The sequence below is a fragment of the Anolis carolinensis genome, chromosome 3 (assembly GCF_035594765.1).
Source record: "Anolis carolinensis isolate JA03-04 chromosome 3, rAnoCar3.1.pri, whole genome shotgun sequence".
Lineage (NCBI taxonomy): Eukaryota > Metazoa > Chordata > Lepidosauria > Squamata > Dactyloidae > Anolis > Anolis carolinensis.
In genome coordinates this window covers 40,666,613-40,672,825 of record NC_085843.1, presented here as the reverse complement: position 1 = coordinate 40,672,825, position 6,213 = coordinate 40,666,613, and positions in this window count along the sequence as shown.

The window sequence follows — 6,213 nt, the reverse complement described above, 5'->3', positions numbered from 1 at the left end:
AATATACATTTTTCTATAGAAAATCCACATTAAAACTGCATTTCTATAAAATATGTATTAAAATACACAAATCAGATATCAAACAAAGGACATAATAATGAGCCTACTATAAAACTGAATATTGAGGAGGAATGCCTGAAATGTGTGTAAGAATGGCACAATGATGCAAATGTTAATGATGACAACAGAATACCAGCAACACTGCTGTCCAGATACCTTCTGCGCTTTTGAGAAAACAATCCCCCCTCTCTTTTTGCCATTCTCAATAAAGTGGGTATGTCCAGGTCTGGATCTCCCAATCCTCTCTTCAAAGATAAGGAAAAAAAGTGGGGCGAGGTGCATAATTTGTATAGGGAAAAATAGATAATGATTATGCAATAATCTGAGCCAGTGACTCTGGAGTTTCTTCATTGATACATAATATTAAAATAAGTTGATCCTGACTGATTTAGTTGAATCAGATTAGGACCATGTGTTGTCGAAGGCTTTCATGGGTGGAATCACAGGGTTGCTGTGTGTTTTCCGGGCTGTATGGCCATGTTCCAGAAGCATTCTCTCCTGATGTTTTGCCCACATCCATGGCAGGCATCCTCAGAGGTTGTGAGGTATACGGGAAAACTAAGAAAGGGAGGTTTAGATATCCGTGGAAGGTCCAGGATAGGAGAACTCTCATTAGTTGGAGGCCAGTGTGAATGTTGTCACCTTAATTAGCATTGAATAGCTTCATCTCCTGCCTTCTTCCTGCCTAAGGGAATCCTTTGTTCAGAGTCGTTAGCTGGCCCTGATTGATTCATGTCTGGAATTCCTATATTTTTATAGTGTTGTTCCTTATATACTGTTCTGGTTTTAGAGTTTTTTAATACTGGTAGCCAGATTTTGTTCATTTTCATAGTTTCCTTCTTTTGATTGAAATTGTCCACATGCTTGTGGATTTCAATGGCTTCTCTGTGTAGTCTGACATGATAGTTGTTAGAGTGGTCCAGCATTTCTGTGTTCTCAAATCATATACTGTGTCCAGGTTGGTTCATCAAGTGCTCTGTTATGGCTGACTTCTCTGGTTTAGTTAGTCTGCGGTGCCTTTCATGTTCTTTGATTCGTGTTAGGGTGCTGCATTTGGTGGTCCTGTTCACAGCTGAATGGTATACGGTAGACTCCTGCAGAGGTGAGAGGATCCCTCTTGTCCTTGGCTGAACGTAGCATTTGTTGAAACTATCTACAGACCTACTAAGAAAACCTGAGGATGTATAAGGATTTTTTTTTTCAAAGAAGCATTGGATAAAGCAAGGAAGTAAGAACTTGAAGAGGGAAACTAGTTTCAAACATTATTTTTTACCTCAAAATTCAGAAGAAAAACCAACATCCCCTGATGAAAGCTCACATTAAACTAGGATGTTTTTGAATTAATAGTCTATACAATATACATGTATAGGTGCAAATATAATATAATTTTGACTTTTATGTATATTACAGATTTGACTATTTAGTTTTTCTAATTTAAAGAAATATTTTGAAAAAGTAGCTTTCAAGAGACTTTCTCAACAGCTCTCCTTGGGTTTTGCAAACTCAGGGCTGTGGCAGAAATATCAATTTGATAGTATTTCCAATTTCTATGTATGGATGGGAAACTAGACAGTGAAGAAATCTGACAGGAAAAATATCAAATCATTTGAAATATGTTTCTGGGGGGAGTTGTATGGATACAATGCAATGCCAAAATGGCAAATGTGGGTCCAAGAGTGAAACAAACCTGGATTTCCACTAGAAGTCAAAATAAAGAAATTGAGTTTGTTGTCCTGTGGAGATATTATGAGACAACATGACTTGTAATGACAATGAGATGATGATTGAGAGCCAAAAGAACTAAGTATCATCTATAGAATAGAGTTGGGAAAGCAGATATAGACCACTATTTATAGTTGTAGGTTATTTACAGTTAGGGGTATTCCCCCCCCCCATGCAATCCCCACTCCCTTTAGACTCCCCCCGGATGATCTTGTGAGTTGAGTTGGGTCTTAATGGTACTGGTATATGATCTTCAGCCTAGATTTTAAATTTTGTCAATGATTCAATTTTATAATGGTTTTTATTAATGTTGAAGTTTTTAGCCTAGATTTTAATTTTTGTCAATGATTTAGTTTTATAGGAGTTTTATTAATTGTGAAGTATATAACCTCTCAGATTTCATATGGATGTATGGGACTGGGTGCCCTTGATATGAGCTGGTCATTGACCATAATAAAAGTTTACATTACATTACCTGGATTTCCACTAGAAGTCAAAATGATGAAATTGAGTTTGTTGTCCTGTGGAGATATTATGAGACAACATGACTTGTAATGACAATGAGATGATAATGCTTGGAAAAGTAGGAGCCTTTAAGAAAAGAGGAAGAACACATTACAGGTGGATTGGCTCAATGAAAGAAGCCACAATCCTGAGTCTGCAAGATTTGAGTGGGCTATAAATAACAGGGTCTCTGTTAAGTCTGTCATGTATAGGCTTGCCATAACTAAAAGCTAACCAGTTGGCAAACAACAACTACTACCACAGCAAATCTATCATAAAGCCTTAATAAATAGGAATATCAAACAGTAAGATACTAGCAATTACTGGCTCAGCTTGCTTTAAACAAGATACTCTTACAAGATACTACACACCCCTTTTAGTTCAATATATACACTTTTTTTAGTTTTTAAGAACTTATTTAATGTCATACACATTCCAATTTAAAACAGTGCTTTAAATACCCCAGTTTGAAGGAAAGGTCTGTCTAAATCAAAATCATGCCTTTGACGTTCTAAAACAAGTTGCTCCAACAAACAGGCTATCCTCACAATTTTAATATTTTTTCTTATTTTTGGAACTAAGTCATTTATGGAACATGTGATCCCAAGCATAGAGATACTGAACAGAGAAACTCACGGAAGGAAAATTTTATGCTGCTGGTTTGAGGCAATTACAAAATGAACTCCGGTACTAATTGTGCTAATCCTGAAGGAGCAGTGATTGGTGTGGTGAGTGCCTCTTTTGTATCTCAGGTTTATGAGCATCTTATTCGAACTGATGATCTCCCACAGACATGTTCAATGCAAAGTACCATTACTTGGAAAGGGTAATGAAAAGGACTAGTTTCCAAGTAAACAGACTATAGAGGATTCCATTCTTTTGTACACAGTGTACGAAAAATGAATACATTTTAGGCTTCCCAAAAGGAAACCTGTGGAGCTTCCCAACATGACTGCTAACAGGAAGAAGGGAGTGACCTAAAAGCCAGATCTCATAGCTCCTCTTCAATTTCAGCATGCTAAACAGATAATATGAACTATGCTATTTCTTCTTCAAATCACCTTTGTTGCCTTGGCCACAGCTTCAGTTCACAAAACAATAAGAGACAGGAGGGCTATCATATTCCTTCCATGTTCTGACATTTCCCATTTGTGCCCTTCTTCAAAGTTTTAATTTGGTAAACGTGCTTTGCAGCTTGTCTCTTAACAGGTCACAAATAACTTGGGACATAAGATCTCACATTTCATTTTCTCCTGCCAGTGCCACTAAATATTTTATTTGTCTTGAAAACAGTGGGCAGTTTTAAAAGGTCTGGCATCTCCCCTCCCATGACCATGTTTGCACATTGGCTCTGGGTTCTTTTTTTAACATTAGACTAGTTTGCTCATATCTAATGAGCTAACAGTAATCACTGGCCACACTGAGCACTGTATGTTCTTGTGATGGGTCCAGAGGGATTTGTTTTGGAGGATAGTTTTAAAATGCATGCTACATTTATTGTGTATGTAGGCCACAAATGGAAACCCTTACTGTAAAGAGTCAAGAAACATATGGTCATAATTCTTTCAGTCATTCAATTTCTGATGGTACCAATTTATAGCAAGGGTGGGCAGACTCCAGGGTTGTGGGTAACAATTTTGGTTTCAGGGTTGTTGTATGTCTTTCGGGCTGTGTGACCATGTTCCAGAAGTATTCTCTCCTGACGTTTCGCCCACATCTATGGCAGGCATCCTCAGAGGTTGTGAGGTATCCATACCTCACAACCTCTGAGGATGCCTGCCATAGATGTGGGCGAAACGTCAGGAGAGAATACTTCTGGAACATGGCCACACAGCCCGAAAGACATACAACAACCCTGTGATCCCGGCCATGAAAGCCTTCGACAACACAATTTTGGTTTCTTTTACTAGGATCCCGAAATGTACCAATTGATGCAAAAGATATGGTCTTAAAAGACACTAGACAAACAAAAGGCAAATTCTATTCTTCATTTCAGTAGTATAATTTACTAAGGGACTGGGTCTTTTTGTTACTGTGTTTATAAAATGATCAGACCTTTGCAGATTGATGGACTGAAAATCACCCAAAATTGATCTCCATCTACTTTTTGTCCATTGCTGGTTTAGGCTATGCTAATTTAATAACATTTGTTTTTGCAAATGCTTCCTAAAGATATTATAACCCTTTTATGACCAGCATACATATAGTCTTGTTGCTACATATTGCCCTGACCTTCTGGGAAATGGATGTCAATTCTCTGTCCTGCACTGCCCTACTGTTCTCAAGAAAGTTTTTTAGATTTTTCTATATATTTTTCCAAACGGAGTTCCACTGGTTTGAACAGGATTACTGCAGAATAACCAGGCTGCCAAATAGTGTTCAGTGTTTTATGTTCTCCAGTTGCTTGTTTACAAAATGAGACCCACGTTCCTTCCTCACATAATTTGCTGTGAGGATACATTAGCCACGGTACATTAATAGCTAGAGACAATGGTGATTGCAGGCCGGGAAGAACTAGGTGGAGAATTCTGCCCTTTATAACCCATTCACCCTTTTGAAAACTACTGTTAATAGTTTAATATTTGTATTGCCTGGAGCACCATGCATTCAGCTCCAGTTTTTATGACACCTGACAGACCTGTCCTATTAAACTAGGAATGGCTAATCATCTGTCCTTTACATACATTAAGTGCTGTGACAATGCTTATGTTTTGAGCTGCCGCAAATTTTTTTCCACATGAGAACTTTTTGCTTAGCTGCCCATAATACACTCTTCCCACCACGAGTCCCTAATCCACTCTTTCCATAAAAACTATCTAGACAAGCTAGAAGTAAGCTGTCTGCGTATGAAATAAACATATATGGCAATAAATTATCATTTTGCACACAGTGGTTGCCATATGAGGGCTGCTTGAAATTGGTTCAATATGGCAACTCTTCTATACCACACACTGTTCTGTTATATGGATACTAACACTATCCTATAGATAATCTTTGTATTTTTGCAGAATATTGTTTTAGATCATTTGTAGTGCCATGGAAACAACTTGGTGGTAGCAAATCTAACCTTTCTGCAGGATGATTGCTTATGGTACCCTAAAATTCTCAAATGTTACAGACTCAGTGGTTCTCAACCTGGGGGTCCCCAGATGTTTTTGGTCTACATCTCCCAGAAATCCCAGCCAGTTTACCAGCTGTTAGGATTTCTGGGAATTGAAGGCCAAAAACATCTGGGGACCCCAGGTTGAGAACACTGATATAGAGGGTAACAAGTGTATTGGTAGGAGCACAGTGGGGTTTGTCGCCGCAGATGAACAATATAGTCATCAATTATTGCAGTTTGTCCATTCTTACCTTAATATATTCTTTTCAGTACACTGTTTTCTCTAACACACATATTTTTGATCAGATAAATGAATGCAATGGGGGGGGGGCACAATGTACATAAATGGAAGATTCCTTATGTTTCAGTTAGCAATTTGGTTTGGGAAATGTGTATTAGATCAATTCAGATTATAATGCATGCCAAATAAGTATCACCTCTTCTTCTCGTTGCATGGACTTCAGTGTAGCACTGTGGTTCTCAACCTAGGGTCCCCACATGTTTTGGGCCTTCAACTCCCAGAATTCTAACAGTTGGTTAAACTGGCTGGGATTTCTGGAAGTTGTAGGCCAAAAACATCTGGGGACCCCAGGTTTCGAACCACTGGTGTAGCACCTCACCTATATAATGATGTCAATCTGTCTGATTCCTTCATTTATCTTTCAGAAAGATTATACTTTTTCCAGCTTTTCAAAATAATTTGATTTATTATTGTTGTTATTATTTATGCTTCATGTGTTTTTTTGTTTCTGAGTCCGTAATTTATAGTTTTTTACAAGCTTTTCAAAAGAGTGATTTTTCAATTCATATACAGATAATTCTTC